Source organism: Magallana gigas, chromosome 10, assembly GCF_963853765.1.
Source record: "Magallana gigas chromosome 10, xbMagGiga1.1, whole genome shotgun sequence".
Lineage (NCBI taxonomy): Eukaryota > Metazoa > Mollusca > Bivalvia > Ostreida > Ostreidae > Magallana > Magallana gigas.
Genome location: NC_088862.1, coordinates 30,631,771 through 30,653,290, shown reverse-complemented (window position 1 = coordinate 30,653,290; position 21,520 = coordinate 30,631,771). Strand labels below are relative to the sequence as shown.

The following is a 21,520-nucleotide window of genomic DNA, read 5'->3' as shown; positions in this document are numbered from 1 at the left end:
ACAATAGTTTTCTGCTTTCTTTTCTGTAAGTGACATTTTCCGTGAACAACTTTCATTAGATTTTCCAAATATTAGCAAACAGAAAAATCTTCACCATATTTAATAACTATTCATGACAAGTTCCAAGAAATATTATCATGCGTTCACAAACATCAAATTAAACTTCAAATACCATTGATATAAAAAAAAAATCAGAAAATGAAAATCAGAAAAATCTCCACTGAAATTTTATGAGGCCTTTGCTTTTCTTTCAATAGTGATTTCATGATACATTATATATCCAGTAATATTAGATGAAATATTTGTACATTGAAGGACATTACGATAGTTAGGTACTCATTACCCATTCGATTTCTTAAATTTTAAGAGGGCTCGATGTTTGTGGCCATTTTAGACTGTATTGATCTCCTATGCAAGAAGAGCTATAAAAAGGAATAAAAAAAATTTAAAAGATCAAATATGGGATTATTATTTACTAAATAATAATATTTAGCTAACCAAATCATATCTTAAGATTTAAAGTAGATCTGATAAAATTTTAACATTCAGCCTCCTTGAGCATGATCTTTTAGACATAAACTATCATTAAGTAAAAAAAAATTGAAAATTTTTAACTTTAAGATTTGAGTAGTTTCTTTCAATTCAGCTTCTTTTAAAAAAAACAAACCAGATAGATATAGTCGGAAAATGGCTGCGCCTATAAAGCCCTTTAAATTGAAAAGTTAAAAGAGGTGAAATAAATATCGGTTGAAAGAAGGAGGCCAAACACTATGTTACTATAAATGTTTCTTCGATCATTACTAAGGAAAGAGCGCTGCTAAAATTTCATAGTCTGGATTAGAATTCCCAAGTAGGCTTTTGTTAAGAAAATACAACCCATCAGTAAATGATATCATATAAAGTCATATAAAGTTTTAAAAAATTCAGATTATACATTTTTAAAATTAAAAAAAAAAAGATTAGAAATTTTTGATTTTAAACCTTTAACGTAACAAAAGGAAAATAAATGTAACATGTAATAAATATATGAGTATTCCAAACATTCCTGTACACCGCTAAGAATATTCCATTTATCATCGCTGAAATTAAAGCTTTGCTCTCAACGTAAAATTACTCAGACTAGCTGACTCTTGTTCCAATCACAAAGAAGTGGAAAAAAATCAATTGCATTTTTATCTCCTTCTTTAGCAATTCATTCAGAAAGAACGGGGGAGATATATAAAAGAGTAGAATTTATTCCCCGAAAAGGAAATTAAAATCAAGTTTCACTTATGATGAAGAAAAAAAGGAAATCAACTTCTAAGACTTGTCACAACAAAAAGAGAAGGTTTAAGTGAGTTTTTTTTAATGTGATCAAAAATGTGTGCACTTAGTAGTTTCCTTAAGATATATAGAGCATGCATTTAGCGTGTAAAAGAAATATGAAAAATGGTATGATGCACCAAAACATTACTGTTGACAGAGGTGGAAGATTATTTTTTTCACTTCTAAAATGATAAAATTCTCTTTTGGTTTTCAATTTGATGCATTGAAGCAAAATTTTATTGAAACCCTTCGAAACCATTCGGTGAAAACAATCTGAAAATTAAAATCAATCATGACATTTCTTTCGGGTAAAATAATGGACATCGAAATAATGAAATCACGATCTGCAAGATGTACGTATCGTACTTGGACACTTCCTTGGAATGATGACTGACGGAATGGACAGAATGGTGTAACAGAGGAAATAGAGTGTTCCCAATAAATAAGTAAATCGTTTCTAGTGGTGGCAGACGTTAATTGACAGGAAATAACGCTTATTTGTTGGCACCCTTTTTCTTGGGAAAGAATCGTTCCCGCCAATTTTGGTAATAACTCTTAAATGGACTTTCCATGTTATGGAATCCAATTTTATCCGGGCCTCCGAAACTTCTCTTTCCGAACAGAGTTCTCCAGTCCATGAAATGATTGAATCTGTCGTCTTCGCCGAATGCCCTATTATCCATGTTGAACCTCTTGTCGACTGTTCCGTACAGGTTTTGCAGATCAAAGTGAGGTGAGGTGGACAGAGGTCGATTCAGGAATCCCGGGAAAACGGGCAAATGTTTAAACTGAGAATTTCTGGCGCACACAACGGATGCTGAAATGCAGCAAACAATGGTGACGTAGAGAAGAACGTCAGTCCTCATTGTCATCTGGAAAAAAAATAAGTACGTTAAGAAGTCACAGTAGAGTACTAGTATTTGTATTTGCTTATGTTCATAACAATTATTGCAGTGATATCTAGCCCCGCCCGAACAACTTTCCTCAAATCAAAGTCAGTATTTACATTAAGGAGGCTGGATGGTCAACACATTAACCATAAGATCTACCTTAAGTTTTAAGATATAATTTGTTTTGCTCTTAACATTAATCAAGTAAGGAAAAGATCGATAAATATAACCTTTCACATTTCAGTATTTTTCTGTATGTTACCATAGAGCAGTTCAGAACAGTCTTAAATTGGTCACGACCATTGAGCACTCCTAAGCTAAAGCTGATCATTGACTTTAGCTGTATGGACGTTTATAAAAATTTGAGTTGCGACTCGAGTTAAGTGATTTTAAAGTATTGTTGACTTCGGGGCCGGATATATTACTGAGTATATGCGTTAAAAAATTTTATAACGCATTGTGGGACTAATGTATACTTATAGTGTAGAAACACTTTTTTTTAAAACTTATCAAGATTTATTAAGAAAATTTTAAAAATCTGTTCTTCCAGAAATATACTTTAACAACCTACTGTATTGCAAACTTATCTTTTCCTTTTTTATCATTATTACTTCTACTGTACATGTGATCATTGACTGTTTTTCATGTACATTTATGTATACTTATTTCGAATCTCAAATAATAGTGAGTGAGTCTTGAGTGAATACATAATTGTATTGAATTGACTCAAGCTAAAATGGATTAACTGAGAGCCAATCAGATATATAGTGATACAACCGAGCACAAGTGACACCAGGTAATTAAAACAGTAATTAAGTCAAACTTAAGTTTAAGGGGCGAAGCCATTTCTTTGAGAAAACACACTCAAAGAGTTCGTGCACCTGTCGTTCACGTGTAACATGTACACACGCTGCACATGCAAAATGAGCAGGCTAACATCCTTGCATCACTTAACCATATTATTGTTCTGTTTTAAATTTAATTTTATATATTCGTTTTGTCTTTTCTAAAGACCTTAACTTAAAAAAAAAAAAAGCAAACGCAAACCAGTGTCATTAGTGAAAAAAACACAACAGGAAAAAACCCCATATAACCTAGACAATATTTGTCTTCATTTAAAGAAAGTTTGTAGACTTCACTGAATCCTAATAAACAATTTTAATGACCACGTGTATCCAATAATCAACAAATTATTTCTTGTCCGATGATGCCTTGACCTATTTTGCCATCATAAGATGTGGATTAAAACGATTGATTATAGGAAGAGGACAGTTTTTTGTCTTGTCATAATGGCCACGGGATCACTTTGAACCGTATCATTATCATTAAGCATGCTCTTAAACGCAATCCATACACCAATATCAGTCCCAGAGCTAGTTTTTGTTTTTCTCAAATTAGAAATTTAAATATCAAACGATGGGTTTTAATTATCAAAAAATGGGTTTTAATTAAAAGTACGACATTTATATTAATTACAAAGGAAAAGTTTTTTTTAAACATTAATGACGTAATGCATGACGTCAATCTCGACTTCGATACTCAGAAAAATACCAAATGCTGTCACAAATTTCTTTATCTAAAGCTCCGATCTTCCCGACGCATTATGATATTGGCTAATAATGATAACGAGCTTTGTTTTGGCGGACAAAATTCTAATTAACTTCCTGTCGATATTTGTTGCCTAATTAGACAACATCCTCCTCTGATTAAATCTCAGACATAGAGTGCACAGGTAGCAATGCACGGGTACTCGCCCCTAAGATCGTAGCGTCTCAATTGACAATGAAGAAATCATATATTTTGGAGGCCATATACATTTGAATTTACCGATATTAATATATTAAACACAATTTTTTTTTTCAATTTTTTTTATTATATACTCTTATGTTAATATATGATTGGTCAGTAAACAGAGGTGAATAATTGATAGGCTAGTAAAAATTCATTAAGGAACCTAATAACATCTGTTTTATGTTAATTTACTTTATTAAAGGTGGGCGAGATTACCAGGTGTTATTGGAAATATTACGAATGTTCGGTCTTCATTGTTAATCAAATCAAAATTAGATGAAGTTTATGAGTTTCGTCACTAATATATCAGTATGATAGTAAGATAAGTTAATTAAACGCGATGAAAAATCAGTCTCACGTCCACATTGTTATAAGACATGATAAGGGATTAATTGATTATATCACGTCGTCAGTACCCAGATTGTTAATGATAAGGAAAATTAATATACGATCGGTCGTTAATCTTTGTGCACTATAGCATTTATTCACTTTATACATTATATACATATATTTCTTTATTATGATTTCATTGCAGATAATTGTTTTTATCATAAAAGTTGTACATATGTAGCAAAGTTGTTACATATTTATTAATACTACTACATTGTTTTTGCCTTTTTGAACTGTTTAATAATTTTTGTGCCTGCTTTAACCAATGTTGTTCATAACTTGTATTTTTGCCTATCCCAAGATATATATGTTGAACGATGTCTTTGATACAGTGAACATATTGTCTCACGTGTGTGGTTCTGAGATCCAGTGAAAAATGTTGTAAGAAATTTGATTTGATTTTTATTCATATTTCAAATGTATAATTAAAAACTGTAATTGTAATGACGTGTTATCATATCATAAACGAAGCCGGAGTGAGAATTGGACTGATGGACAGTTTAAATTTTGTGTTACCGTTGATATATAAAGCCACTCAGTATTGAAATCAGAAACATGTTGCTAAATCAAAGGAAACAATGCATCGCTCTGATATTGTTAATTGTCGGAGGATTCGAAATAATGCAAGTAATGACCGGTTTCAATCTTCAAAAACATGTGAAATCTGTTACTTTAACTATCACTGTTTTTATGGTATGCGGGGAATTTGATAAGATGTTATCATGTTATCGCATTGCCCCTCACAAAAAATGAAGATAGTTAGTAATCAAGGGCACTAGAACTGGTTATTGAAATTTGAGATACAAATTATTTCTTTGATTATGCTAAATTAAAGCTAGTTTAAACTGATCAGTTCGCCTAATTAAGATCAAGACCTAGTAAATCATTCCACATTGTCTCTTTGGTGCTAGAACCATTATGACGTCATAATTGATTTATTACATCTTTTCCCAATACTTTACGATTTAAAAGAAAATATGTAGAAAATGAAACGATTTCTTGACATTCTAAACTAAATCACGGGAAAAGCAATCCCGATAAATGTATTCAATTTGAGGCGTTTTTAGTGCGGAGGTCAAGAGCTTGTAGAGTACAGAATTATTTTTTTCATCGAATCAATTGTGACGTCAGAATTGTTCTAGCACCAAAAAGAACCTATCAAATGATTTACTAGATCTTGACTGTCAAAATTTAGTAAATAGAGAGGTTAAGCATTTGAACGTGTACGTGTACGAGTACGTGTGATTAGGGTAATCCCCTAGTTATATGTGTATTACGTCATAATTTCTGCATACCGCGTAAATCTACAAGTTGTACAAAACGTGTAGAATCAAAAGTACACGTAGGTGAAAACTTGTAGCATTTTTAAATTAAAATATGGACTTTGTGTTTATCAAGCATTGTTTTAATTAAAGCAGACGATAAATTGAGGACGACTGTGGTTTTGGTTTCATCAAATTCATAGAATTATTTAATAAACAGTGAGAGTAAACTGAACATGTTGAAAATATTAAATCTAATGATTTTACACGTTCGCTTACACGTACATATTATTAAACATACCCTAAAGTGTGGTACGTGTACGTGTAAACATACCTGCAGCTCCACACGTACCCGTAGACGTACATGTTCTAATGCTTAACCTCTCTATTGATTCCAGCATGTCTTGTTGGTGCCAGAACCATTATGACGTCATAGTTTGATTGTTTAATCTCTTTTCCCTACTTTACGACTTTGAAGGAATTTTGTTGAAACAGTTTCATGACATTCCATTCAGTTATGGGAAAAGGAATCCTAATACCTCTGTTTCATTTGACATTATTTTAAAGGAAATGTCAATTGCTTGAGCATTGCCACTTTTATAGAATGTGGGCTTTCTCCTTTTTTTTCATTAGTCAAAATGGAAAAAACTTCAAAATTATGCACTTGCATATACAAAGCAATTGGCAGTTAAAACACGGTTTCCATTGTGTTTACCGGTAATTAAACACAGTATCAAACAAGGCTATATTTATGAAACATCATCAAAAGAATTTATATCCTGAATTTTTTAATCTTGGAGACGTTTTTCATTTACTAGATCTTCGCTTTTAATTCTAAGTAAACAAACGCATATAAATATTCTTTAAACTTTCGTCTTTTAAACAAATATGATGAGAGCGAATTCAGATTCTCTGCTAACGACAAGACGTTCTTCACATTAATTGTTGATATATGGGGCTAATCAGTCTGATACACCTTTCTGAGTTTTATCTTGAATTTTTGTTATGACACACAAACTTTTCTGTTTTTTATTTTTAATTTTGTTATGACACACAAACTTTCCTAATTTTTCTCCCTTAATTTGTGTGATGACAAACACACTTTTCTGAGTTTTATTTTTAATTTCAGGGAGCAGGGCAGACCGGAAAAGATTTGAATTGAAATGAAATGAAAATTGAACAAGGACATAAAAACGAACGTAATTCTTTTTAAAAATGTCTTCATTTCTTATTCGTGTTGTGTATTTTTTTTTCTGCTTTACTCGGTACCTTTGTGTTCGAATGAACCACCTCGGGAGCATTTATTTTGGAATAGTGCACAATTATATCATGATTAGAGTGAATTTAAATTTTCTTGAAGTCTCGCTGACTGATTTAAGAGTACAAAGATTGCGTTTGTCATAAAGAACCCGAAGCACTGAAGATGGTTTCATTTTTTTAAAAATATTGACGACTTCAATTTCATGCGTTAGTCATCAGCAGCTAAACAAGGTCTTAATTAAACTGAAAAAACAAAATCTGTTTGTCTTTAATATCTGTGCCTTAGTCATATCAGGGTAACTCTATGCAATATTTAATTAATACGTCGGCGCTCTGTGTTTTTGTTTAAATTTTTGTTTTGTTTTTTTGCGTGGTTTGAAATCACAAGTAACGAATAAAACGATAACCGGGTGGGTATAACACTGGTATAGAACAATCTATGATATAGTAGAGACATGAAGCCCTTTTCACCTAAAAAAAAATGAATTTAAATTATTAGACTTACGAATACGGTAAGTCATTTCTTAAGTCGTTTTTAGGAAACCACTCGTAAGTAAAAAGGGTTTTTTTCTGAAAAGGGTTACATATGGTAAAATTTCGTGAGAAATTAAGTTAAAATAATTAAGTTGCATACAATGTAGGGTAATATAAGTTTACATATTTTTTTTTGTAAAAGTAGCATTGACATAACTACTGTTAACCGACTTGTATTCGTGACGACTTCATTATGCGATTTACTTCTGATAAACTGGTTCGCGACGACTCATATTCGCGACCAAGTCTTCTCAAGACATAACAACCATACGATAGCGACTGGGTAGCGGCGATAAATATTCGCGACAATGAGGCCCTCGCAAACTTCTCGGACATTTCCCGCACGCGAATAAAATTTGGCTTACAAAGTATATTAAAGTTCATTCATTTTATTTGAAGTAAGCGTTGCTTCGCTTAAGAGAACAATTCGTAGGCGAATAACGTTAATGATAGATGACATGTAGCAAACATGAAAGTAATTTTGTCCATGTGATTGGACGTTGTATATGATCAAATCACTTATACGTAAAAACGTCAAATTTACAAACTGCACTAAAGCATTTCGTAGGATAATGTAAATACGTCTTGTTGATAAACAAAACCTCTGTTTGATTTTGCTCTTATATAATCTTAAGGAAAGAGACAATGTGTTTTATATTATGGTAAGAGAGTTTCAATCAGAGGGTATTCTAACTCTCTTGGAAGCCAGAAAAAAACGTATGTCAGCTGTTCTGAACTTTAAGACACATTTTTTCAGACTTAAACCTATTGACAGATCCATGTAAATCGGGGGAAAAAATCCTCATTTTACTACAGACAATAATCCTGATGGATTCTTTTGAGTTTCAGCAGTCGGAATCTAGCATCGTCAATCAAACACCCTACAAAGCACTATTACTCCCGTTTGTTGCCGAAAGGATTAAAACATCGTATACGACTAAGTCTTATAGCGTGGGATTAATACCTGTGGTTGGCCCAAAGTCTTAATTAAGTCTTATGTATGGGATAAAATGAGGGACTGATTGATGTTGCTATTTCGATAGCAAAATTAATAACAAAAATAATCGAGGGCTAACTGTTACAGCTTTACCTGAGTAGGGGGGGGGGATTGAGAAATGGTTTTACAAACCACGTATATCATTGCCTAAACAATGTTTGGAAACTAAAAGTTTTCAATATTCTTAATATTTTTGTTTCATAGATCGCATTAGAAGGATAACTAATAAATTCTAGATTTTTGTCTTTTATTCGCCAATAATGTAATTCCGAGCAGAAATAATCATTTGAAATTCTTAATTTCTCACTGCTATATCCATTTTTTAATCATGCAGTAGAAATAAATTGTTTCTTGGTAAAATAAATCAGTTATACGTGACACCTTGTATCATTTTTATCCCTTTATTATACAAACCAAAAGTATTAATATTTCTAAATATGAAAATCGAATCCAATATATCACATTGAAGTGCGAACACTATAATTCAAATCTCTCCCCGCATGCACTTATGTGTCAATATTAAAATACAATTGCAAAAATGTCAACGGTAAGACAGATATGGAGTGTTAAGTCGAATTTGTTACACCACCCACCAACCTAACCACCTTTCCTCGTTTCATTTTTGATATTCAGAATTTCAAACGAAAAAGTAAGAAGAGAGCATAACAGTAGAATCGGTTAAAATTCAACAGTTGCTACTGTACATTTTTTACATTAGAAAGCACAGTATGAATCTCTGCCATTCAGTCAATTGAAAGATGACTGAATGGTAACTGAAATGTGACTGAATGGCATATGTGTGCCATTCAGTCACCTTTCAACACCATTGGTTGTCATTCAGTTGACTGAATGGCAGAGATTCATCCTTTGATGGAAAAAATACACTAAACACTTTTACATTTTATGAATATAAAGTCATTAGATGCAAGAATTATTTTGGGAGATAAATGTTTGAAAACGTTGATAGAGATCACATTGAAGAATTCTGCAATGGTGATATTCTGAAATACTATCCAAATAGAAGATTGGTTCAAGGAATGTTTGAGATATTACTGATATCAGGCTTAAGGTTCCATATCCTAAACACACATTGATGTACTGTTGATATAAACACAGCGATAGGAAATAAAACACGTCTTTTAACATGCCTGGTCAACAAAGATAGTATTAGCGACCAAAATAACCTTAAGGTGATTTTACTAAATTTTCAATAATGGCGTATTTGACGTCATTTTACGATGCCTTAATTGCTATTTCTTTGACAATGTGACTGTCAAATTCTTAACAATGATAAAGTTCATTAGTTCTAATTCAGGAATATACGAAACAGCACATGAGCGCATGCACATTTATTTGTATATTCATAGACAAAGTTGTCCGATCCATGGTATGTGTCCGATGCATGGTTAATTCACCCTACATATTAAGATAAAACTTTAAAGCTGTAAACTATTATTCTAAACAAGTCCATTTATCTAAGCTTTAAGAAATTTCCCTATATCTAAATAAAAGATATTTTTTTTTTCTTATAAAGATCAATAATAGTCTTAAATGACCATAACTATCGAATTCTCATTAAGGCATTGAATACGATATCAACTAGTTCTGTTAGCTATGTATTACATATGAACACTCAATTTATTTACTTTATTTTATTTATTTCAAAACGATAAATAAATCATACCTTGTAGAATATGCTCAATAATATTAAATTGATCTCTTGGTGAAAGATGTGTAAAATGTTCCACTAAGCAATTGAAATAAGAAAGTCAATCAACAATATAGTCTATGTACACATAATTTAAAACTCGGGTAGCTGCAAGCTCATTTTTGACCGCATTACGTATATTTACTAATGTACAATTTAATTTTTATGCAATTTCATTTATATGGCTATTGATTTCTATGCAGAAAGTTAAAATTTAATATGAATTGTAAAACGAGTATGTGATTAAAGGGGATAGATTGTTGTGGCCATTTTAAGCTATATTCATAAAAACATATGGTGTTTTTGTCTCTCAGTTGATTCGATACGCAAGGGCATGCTCTTCGTATGAACAGTGTCTAAGACGAAGCAAGCTACTGACCAACAAGTTGATAAAACAGGACTATCAACAGTCTCGTTTGAAATCATCTTTCCGTAAGTTCTATGGTCGATACAACGACCTTGTCAGCAAATACAATCTTCCACTGGGTCGTATTCTGACTGACGTTTTTCTTACTTATTGTTGGACCATAATTAATCACCTAATTGTCAACGGACTTTTCCGATTTTTTCCCGATTACGACAAAGAGCACACGGCGGCTGTGACCGGTCAGCAGAGGATGCTCACTTTCCTAGACACATGATCCTACCTCTATCTATTTAGAGGTCCGTGTTGCTCTGCTTTGAACTTGTATTTTGTTAAATGGATTTTTGAGATGCTTCACGATTTGTTATTGTCATTTTTTCATTCACAACCTTTTAATTAAAAGCTCTGTATGAAGATATAGAAAAAACTATCAAATTTAAAAGCTTACACGGTGAATTATTTTACTCAATGAATAGTTTAGGGCCAAAAATATCACATTTCAAAGTTTTAGTCACATCATATGGTACATTTGTTGACCACCCACAGCCTCCTTTAAGGCAAATAAGTATTTCTTTACTAAATATTTTGTTATCAGAAATAGATTGTTGCACTTAACCAAATGTTAATCCTTAAGATCTACATAAAAAAATCTTAACGCATTACTGACTTGTAAGAATTTAAAAAAAAGTTGTTAAAACTGATTAGAGGTGGGATTTCACGTGACAGAAAAGAGGTCATCTTAGTTTGACGCACGTTCTCGTTCTGAAGCTTCAATATATATATATATATATATATATATATATATATATATATATATATATATATATATATATATATATATATATAGTAAAATGTGTGAAGTGAGAAAGAAATTGTTTTTGCCAGCAAACGAAGATATATATATGTAAATTTTCATTCCACATTTTTGTGCATGTAAAGTGTATGGAAAGCGCTGTATACATAGCACCATAACAGACTTTGAACCCAACGGTACAAATTATAAGTTTTATACTGAAGTCACATAAAGTGGTAGAATGTAACGTTTAGGTTTAATTCCCGTTTGCAGACCAAGCAAATTTTTTTTTTTTTAAATGTAAATATAAGAATTTTGAAGTCACATAAAGTGGTAAAATGTAACGTTTAGGTTTAACTCCCGTTTGCAGACCAAGCAAATTTTTTTTTTTTTAAATGTAAATATAAGAATTAAATCGTTATTTTTTGAAAGATATAGTCTCATAACTACAGCGGTTTGTGCATAAAAATTTAACACGAATTACTTGATAAAAGATTTAAATTGCTGTCAAGCCGTTTTAATATTTGACTTCAATCGTAAGACAGATCATCTAATAATTTGTGGGATAAAGCTTGATATACCGTATATTAAGTACTTTGCATGGAGTAATTACAAGCGATATTTATTTGATAAAACAAGTCAAAAAATTTCTTTTGATTATGCAATATTTTATTTTTAAAATCAACCTGCCTAGTTACAACGCATTTCAAAAAAGCTACTACAATATTCTCGTATGTGTTGAAATACTTTGAAATAAGCTGATTTGTAAACATTTCGCATGTTGTAAATCATTCAATTTGACCCAAAAGAGTAATGAATTTGTCATAAGCTCTATTGTGAAACCAAACCCTGGAAATGGAGAATTGTTTAAGATACCAGTGAAGAAAGAGTAAAATTAATTTAGCGACCTGAAGCGTATTGCTGTGTTTTTGATTCAATCAAAAAATTTTTTAAAGAAGAGAGATTTTTGTATTTTTGCTTTGTCGAAATTCCATTTAAAGTGACAGACTAGTGAAATGGAAGCTCTATTTACGTGTTTTCATGAATATTATCAATCTTTTCTGCATTTATGACCAAAATCTTTTTTATTTTCCTTGATTTGGATTTTCTTTTTTATATACGCAGTTTAAGTTTTATTAGAAAAGCTGTCAATATATCAGTTTTGCATTATGTAACAGTTCTTAATCTCCAAACAAAGAACCCTGGCTGAACAGTCAGTTATATGCATATACATACATAGCAAATAAACAGATGCTTTTAATATTTTTTCTCTAAAAAAATGAATAGAAAATTGAAAGCAATTTTACTTTTTGTTTGGTTTGGATAGTTAATAATAGTGTTTGGGTAGATGGATGAAGAACGTAGAGTTGTTTTCAAGTTTACAGTTAACTTACAGGTTAAAAAACTTCTAAAGATTTTTTGATTTACAAGTACCAAACAATTGCTATCTCTATAAAATAAGACTATTCTTTTAAGTAAATTTTATAATCTTGAAAAAGCTGTATTTGTTAAATAATGACACACGCAGAATATACCAATATTAAATTATTTGCATCCCAATACTGATATGTCTATTCTTATAGTTTATGATCATATAATAGCATAATTGAAAATAAGATCGTCGAGGGGTAATAACTAATACCTTTAAGTAATTGTGAAATCGTTGATGCTAAAGATATCATGAAAGTATTTTAGAATGTGTATTCTTATTTGCATACAGAACATCGTCTTACTTTACTGAATAGAGTTTAGAGAATATGCTTTTAATTTTGGAAAGAACAATTATTAAACCGGGTGGTTGGTTTGACATATTCGTAGCTGTGTCGAACCAGGGACCAGTTACAAGAGACCAACACATTCTTACTAGTTTTAAAACCACTTAATTCATAACATATATAAATGTGAATTACATATGCATAAAAAGCTAACTGTTTCGTGTACAGAACCAAAAGGATGATGCAAATTAAATCATTTTTAACCCCATATTCTAATATGACGATACAGTCAAAATATTGGTAGAATCAAATGATTTCGCAAATATAAGAAACAAGATATAGGAAAATATAAGAAAAATATTTTGTCTTGAATATCTATTCTATTGTCAATGAATATATAAGAAATAAAACAAACAAATGCGAAATGATTATAGAAGCTAATTATGTACACTATTGCTATAAAATACCTGTTTAATTTACAAAAGTAAAGGTAAATCATACTCACTTTATTAATACGATGGCCCTGAAGGATCCGAGATATTACGGTAGATCAAACTTTATAAATCGAAGCTGCCAGTACACTACGAGATACGTTACTAAGGGAAGAATTTATACCCTGAGACAGGCACAAATAAGCGATAATGAGATTTGTTGCTAGTTGACTAAACACTCTCTTCCTATTCGACTTCCAGTGTCAGTAAATCGACTGTCTTACATTAAGTAGATGGCTCTTTTGTAACTCTTATGATAACGAAAGGCTGTATACAGTATCAGCGACGCTATAAAAGGAATGCCCTCTAACTCACCAATAGGATTTTTATTTATATATTAGAGTGAGTAGATTTCTTTGATTACGATACTATGGCAAGATATGGATCAACTAATGTTTGAGTATAATATATCATAGATTGTATAAATCAAATCCTTGAGAAAGAATTCCCCCGTTGACGTACGCGTTTTATTTCTGGAAGTTAACTTTGGAAAATATGTGAGGTTTTCGTAGCGACCATTAAAGGTTTCTTTATGGACAATCAAATATCCGAGCATCAGCCGTACGATTTAAGAAACATGCTACATGTGACTGCTGTCCTGTTTTGTTAATGTTATTTTAAAAGCATTTTATTTTGAATACAATAGATTTCTTATTTTAAGTCACATCTTTAATTAATGATAATTAAATCAATCTAAAACACTTTTCTTGCTTTTTGCGATTTACATGAAACTGCCAACTAATTGCTAAATTATAGAAATTGTTTACCAGTAATATAATTTGTTTTAAAACGAATGGCAGAAAAAATGAAAGCTAACAAATATTACAGTTCACAGTTACAAGCTTGAATACTTGAATACGTAAAGACATACTGTTAAGATGTCACGTTACAATTCTTTAATTTAACCGTTAGTAGTAAAATCCTTATTTTTCAATATGACAGCAGTAATTCACGGATTTGCTACATTGCGCGTGATTTATAAAAGAAAAATATAAAACATTTCTGCGTCGTAAAGAAAATTATTAAATGTCGGTTTCCATTATACCTGATATTTCTACAAAATATCGAGTGTTAATTATGTTTTCTTTATTTTGATTAATGATAATTAGGTCTAAGTCTTATGTGTGAAAACTACTAACAAAGTGTTAATATTTTATATTGTGATGAAAAATATTAACCAATACCTGGTGTTTTAGGAAAGTGATCAATTTATTCATTTGGATCACAAGAAAAATACTTAAAAACAGTAATTTAGATTCAATTTAGATTAACTCTGACGTCATATGTTTGCTTTATCAAGGTCTTCAGAGTGTCATTTTTGGTGCTAGATCCATTATGACGTCATAATAGATTTGATGATATTTTTTCTCGTACTCTACGGCTTTAAAGAAATAATTTTAAAAAAACAAGAGGCCCGTGGGGCCACATTGCTCACCTGAGCAACAATGACCTTATATGAGCGTTCAAAGGATATTGTACCATATGGCCCCTCGGTAGAATAGCAAAAAAATAAATATTGTAAAGTATTCAAATTTTACACTTATTTTTGCATACTCTTAATCTTTGACATTGTACCTTTATGTAAAACCATTTTTACCAAAAAACAAGAAAATCCTATGCAAGATATAAAACTAAACTTTTTGTAGGGGTACACTGTTAACTTCCAATTCCCTATATTTTTCTTCTGCTCCCTACTCCCCCCCCCTCCCCCCCCCCCCCCCCCACTATATAAAGCGATCAAAATATTTGAAAGCATATAGGTACATTTTCTTCTTTAATACTTACCAGTTATTTTATTTTTTTTAAAGATTATTATAATATTTATTGTTTGATATTACACCAGTTGGTGGAATGAACTATATGGGAAGAAGATTTTATTTTAAAAAATTCCTATAATTGTGAAGAATAAAACTGTGGTTCAATGCGCTCAATTCCTCAAATTAAAAACATTCAAAAATTTAATTGGTCTTCCCCATCATAAACGACTGTTGTTTACCTGGCGAAAACTCCCACGACTTTTCACCTTACTCACTTGATTAACGAATACACTCGAATGAAAAATGTTGTCAGGTGACATGTAAAAGAGTAATTATAGTCAATGTATTGACAGGCATATCACTGTATTTTACTAATACCCACCCATTATTTTCATCCTTATTAAAAAACAACAAATGGCTACAATCCAGGATGATTTTACGCTGTAATATTTTCTTAGGAATAGCGATGATGCCTTTATCCCCGTAACAAAATGTGTCAGAACTATAAAAACTATTGAAACTGTTTTAACGTGTCGTTTTTATTTACTTGTGTCTGAAAAACTATCAAAATTAATGTTGGATTCATATAATTCTGAATCATCGTAATAAGAGAGGGCCCCAGAAAGTAGTTACAGCATATCATTTTTTGTACATGATTAACCAAAATTTCAGCGTCAATTATAGAATTATAAGCAAGATACAGAGCTCACAATTTTGCTAGATTTTTAACTTGGTATTTCCTATTCAGCATCTAAAATGTAAACCAAACTAGATGCTGTCATTAGACAGTATAACCCGCACCAAGTGTTTGCCCCTAACTAACATTGTTTCATACCAGTTTAATTAAAATGAAGGCTCGAAGAATACATTTAAAAATTATAATTTTCATAACTGAAGGATGAGATCCCTTCCCATAATACACATGAGCAGCACTCTATGTGCAATTTGGGGTTGAACTGTTTGCAGTGAATTTTCAGTTAATCAATAATCTTAACATTTGAAGTAGAAATTCCAGTCTCTGATTATAAAAAGATATTTAATTTACCTTTTCAGTGTTGCACACAAACTAACGCACAATCTCTTCAGCTCAAAATATTACACAGAATCATAGTACACAACAAGTCGCTTTTTAATATGAAATTGATTCCAAGTCCGAACTGTAACACAGACAACTGTAATGAAATTGACACTATACATCATAGATATTTCCAATGTAAAAGTATACACATTTTCTGGAAAGATCTAATTTATTGGTGGCAACAACATATAGAAAATGTCAATCACTTAACAATGCAAGATGTCATATTTGGTATTTACAAAGTAAAAAATGTTCCACTAAATTATTGTATTTTACTTGGAAAATGCTTTATACATCTAATTCATTCAAAATCTCCTGGCAAACAAATTGAGTTCATTGCTTTTAAAAATTTTCTAAGAAACAAACTTCATGCGAAAGAAAATTATCTTTGTTCGAAGAATCAAATGCTCATTTTTTACGAATTATGGCAGCCAATATTAGTTAACTTATAAACTGTAGTCTTTCAGTATTATATGGATTGTCTTGATTGTTTGAAGAGTGCTGATCAATGCTTTCTACCATGTTAAAAACTAAGATGCATGTATATTTTAGATCCATGTTAATATTTTAGCTCCATGTCCAAAGTACTCGTATATTGATCTGTTTCCATGCTATTTATCATTTATTCTATTGTGAAACGTTTTGAATTATGTTCTAAAAATATATGTACCATAATTGTTGAGCCAATAAAATATTCACTCACAAAAAAAAAAAAAAAAAAAAAAAAAAAAATAATCTTAACATTTCATGTCATAGAAAGTATAATGGTATATAATTATTACAAACAAAAATGAAAATCAAACTATGCCCCCTCCTCGTGGCGGTTGCCGGCTTTAGATTTGCTTTTGTTTGCCTACATGTACATCATCGTGTGCACTGATTTAGAGAAAGGGTGGGAGTGAGGGGTCGAGACCCCCCCCCCCCCAATGAAAATTCATTTATATCAATAGTAAAATTACCAAAAATACACCTTGTACCCAATGCTCTTACATACATGTAAACGCTCTAATTTTTAACCCATTGCGCTTCAATGTTAGGTAACATTATTTTGGGGGTAAATATTATATCTATACTTTATTGTTTATTTCAATAGGAAGTATACATCACATTATGCAGGTTTCTTCACCACCATAAAGCTATTATTTACCTAATAAAATAGTGCAAGGGGTTTTGAAGAATAGGTCATAAAAATACATGCATGTTACAAATAACTGATCTTTGTCTGAAGTTACGTACACAACACAGGTCTGCAGGTCTCATTAGCGTGTACTAGGTTTACCCAGCTGGGTAGATGGGTTTCACATATACATGTACATGTGTTTTCCATATGCAGAAAAGGATTAGTTAACATGCATAAACATTCCTTTTGTGATGATAAGCTAAAGGAATTCATTATTGTGCTTTAATCGGATTATCATTATGATGTTGACCAATATAGGTAAGCATAATACATGTAGTAGCACAATATAATGAGACGCCAGCATACATAGGTATTACTTTCACTTTCTAAATAAGTGATTTCCCTTTGAGAGCATACTGTATCGTTATCTTTTAATATTTAAATAAGCTTATTATCGTTACCTATCATATCGCATTTTTAAAGTTTCTGTCATTTTAATTGCAAAAGTTATTTTTTTCATTTGTCAGACTTACACTATTGCGTTGACCCCATATTGACCCTGTATAAACAATTTCTTATTAAATTTGTGTATTACATGTAAGTAAGTGTAGACACTTATCATTTTTATATGAGTTATAATAGGAAGGAAGGAAGGAGTATTTCTTTCTTAATGTATTATAATGCATCAAATACAATGTAACCCATGACCTTATGGGACTGTTCTGACCCCATGAAACAAGAAAATAAAAAATATCTTCTAATGTCATTATAATATGATGCATCAAATGGTGTAAAGTACATGACCCCCAGGTGTTGTCTAATCCCCCCCCCCCTTTATCAAATAGAAAATGATGATACACTTTATATTTTGTTAACTTCTGAGATCCTCATCCTAAACCATATAATTTATTCTTGCTCTTTGTGTCATTGCGCATCAAGTTGTATATAAGTTATATAATGTGCATTAGGAGAGAAATGATTTAAAATTTGCTACTAGTACTGTACACATGTAAGAATGTAAGAAGACTGAATCTTTAGAACCAGGTTTGATTCGGGGTGGGGGTGGATGTGGAGTATAAACATTTATAATTTGAATTATTAATTGTTATTAATTTTAACTTGTCAATGAATATTAGTTATTGATCCCAAGGCAGAAATATGACTTCTGATCATATCTTAATAGATCATTTGTCAATTATGCAAGGTGTAATGTAAATTTTTTTTAAGAATAACATTTTTTACCAGTTTATAAAACTTTTAACACCCCAAATTATATTTTTATTTTAAAATTTCATTCGACAATTAAAGGGGGGGGGGGCAACAGTTTATATTTGAGTTTGTTTGGGGGTGGGGTTTCCAAGTCATATATTTGACAATTTTGTAATCTAATTTAAAATAAGACTAAGCCATATTACCGTCATGAACATGAATTGAAGACCAAAACACAAACTATCACATGTATATATACATAGGAAGCATTACAAAACATAGATTATTAATTTAAATCTTGGTTCTTAAATTGAATCATATATCATAAACATATAATATTTTTTCTTTGTTCAAGGCATTTCAGATGGTATGTAGGTCATGATCCCAAGTGCTCTTCTTGAAATTGTCAAATATTATAAAACCCATTGAGATCCCCGCCTTAATCCAAAGATATTATTCCTCCTTAGAACATGGCGCATGAGATCATTATGGCATGTAAGTCATGACCCTAAGGGTCATCCTGACTCCCTTAGAATCAAAAATTGTCAATTATCTTTAAATTATTGATGTTTGATAATCCTATCTCTTTAAAATTATTGATGTTTGATAATCCTATCTCTATTTAATCTTTATTCTTAAGTCTCCCGAATGAAATTTGGAGACTTATTGTTTTTGTACGGTTCTTATTACATGCATTATTATTCTTTGTCTTCTCCTTTTTCTTCTTTCCCGCTCTGAACTTGTTTCTCAGAGATGGCTGAACAGAATTGTACAAAACTCTAGGATACGATAGGCCTGCATATCTAGTTGTGCATTCTGGTTTGATTTTTCTCATTTTGGGTTAGACAACCACTTTTCTGGGGGGTGGGGGTGAAAAGGGTCTAACATTGAACCTTGTAGGAAGACTTTATTGTAAATGGTAACTTGAATACGGACAAAGATAATAATATAGGGTTTTCATAATCATATGTTGACTGTTACTGGCAATATATAGGGTTTATTAGATCTTACCACTGGGGTCATCCCCAACCCCCGAGAATTGGAAATTACAATATATCTCAGAAACTGTTATAATCATGACCCCTAAACCATATATATTCTTGTTTCTGATGTCAAGGGGCATCAAACTGTATGTAGGTCATGGGCCCCAGGGGTGGTCGTGAACCACCTCGAACAGGAAGTGCACGAATTTCTCGAAAACGGTTGTGATCCCCACCCCTTAACCATATATTTTCTTGATCCTTAAAGGGTATCAAACAGTATGTAGGTAATGGGCCTCAGGGTTAAATTTAATTTTTCAAAACCGTAATGCGCATCTATGAACAGTCCCTATCATGTCCCAAGATATGATGTGTCTATCCATTAAATCATTAGAGGAGTTCTAGGATCTATGTTTTTTTGGAGTGATGAACGTCAATTTTCTGCTACTATGTGACTCCCTGGATGATGAAATTTTAATTTTTACAACCTTACTGCACATCTATAGGACAGCCCAAATAATATACCAAGAGATGACGGAGAGCTGCTCCAAAAGTTGTAAGAGAAGTTCTGGGAACCATACATTTTTTGCCAAAAAACGTCATTTTTTGCTGCCAACTGATCCCCTTAATGAAAAAAAATTCTGGAACCTGATCACACTTCAATATGACATCCCCAATCATATTCTAGGAGATCATTTGGCTACTGGAAAAAATGACGTCTTTGAAACAATTTTTTTATTAAAAAAAAAACAAACAAAAAACCAAAAAACAACAACTTATTTTTCCAGGACAAAATTGAAAATTCCGAAACCTTATTGCGCATCTATAGGATACCCTAAAACATATTCCAAGAGATGATTTGTCTACTGTTGAAAATGTACAAGTTCGAGGAAGAAGGTTTTTTGTGAAAAATGTCATTTTTACCAATTATTTGACCCCCAGGACTACCAGAGAATTTCTGAAACCTTTTTGCAAAACAACATGACACCCCAAATCAAACTCCAAGAGTTCAGTTTGCTGGTTTATAAGATGCAAGAGCAGTTTGAGAAAGTAAAACGTGACAGACGGACGGACGGACGGACGGACAGAAGGACAGACGGACGGAACAGGGTAACAACAATATACCCAAACTTTCTTTAGAAAGTGCGGGTATAAAATGGCCTCTTATCTGTGTACAAAGCTCTGTATTTTGCTTATAATTTGAAGCTTAGCCCTCAAATATGGTAAGTAAATAGAAATTGTAAACAATTAAACAGAAGAGAGATGCACTAAAATAAAGAGCACAATTCATTTTTCAAAATGAATCATATATATACCTAGTACATATTTCCGTAAGCGATATTAAACTCTATTTAAACTGAACAAACCCGAGAAAATGCTGAGCATCTCAACAAAACACATTGCATTAATCAACTATTATAAAAAAGGTCATACCCATTCACCAATAGAATGAATTGTACTTAAGTAATTTGTTAATACATCAGATTTTGCTTATTTGCGCAGGTAAACAATCAACTGTCTGATTTACCGAAGTCTATGTTTGATTTGATACGTAAAAATTACAAAATACAGGCGATAGTTCCCTAGGTTACAAGGCATTAATAATATGAAAATGAACGAAAATCAACACAAGCTAACATAACACAACCGTCAAGTATGAAAACTGTCAACGCATTGAAATATTTAACCTCAATTTACTTTACAAAATCGGCACCAATATATCTTGCATGTTTCAAACATTCTCTTTGCACGCGAACTCTTGCACAGCATTTGTCAGATCGACCCGTTTATCATTCAAAATGGCTTCTTTAAACAAAGAACCTACTTTTACACCATCCCGTTTTAGAAGTATGAAATACCGAACCCGAAATTATTA

The 21,520-nt window shown here is 31.6% G+C and overlaps 2 long non-coding RNA genes across 2 annotated transcripts; one reads left to right on the top strand and one right to left on the bottom strand.

Annotated features, from left to right (window-relative positions):
• Window positions 1-1,323: 1,323 nt before the first annotated feature.
• LOC105342991 (uncharacterized) lies at window positions 1,324-13,946 on the bottom strand. The gene is made up of 2 exons (XR_902640.4): window positions 13,515-13,946; window positions 1,324-2,177 (listed from the first exon to the last, which is right to left on the bottom strand). It is a non-coding gene; the product is annotated as an uncharacterized lncRNA (long non-coding RNA).
• Window positions 4,682-7,233, top strand: LOC105342990 (uncharacterized). Its single transcript, XR_902639.4, has 2 exons — window positions 4,682-4,757; window positions 6,768-7,233. It is a non-coding gene; the product is annotated as an uncharacterized lncRNA (long non-coding RNA).
• Window positions 13,947-21,520: the final 7,574 nt, after the last annotated feature.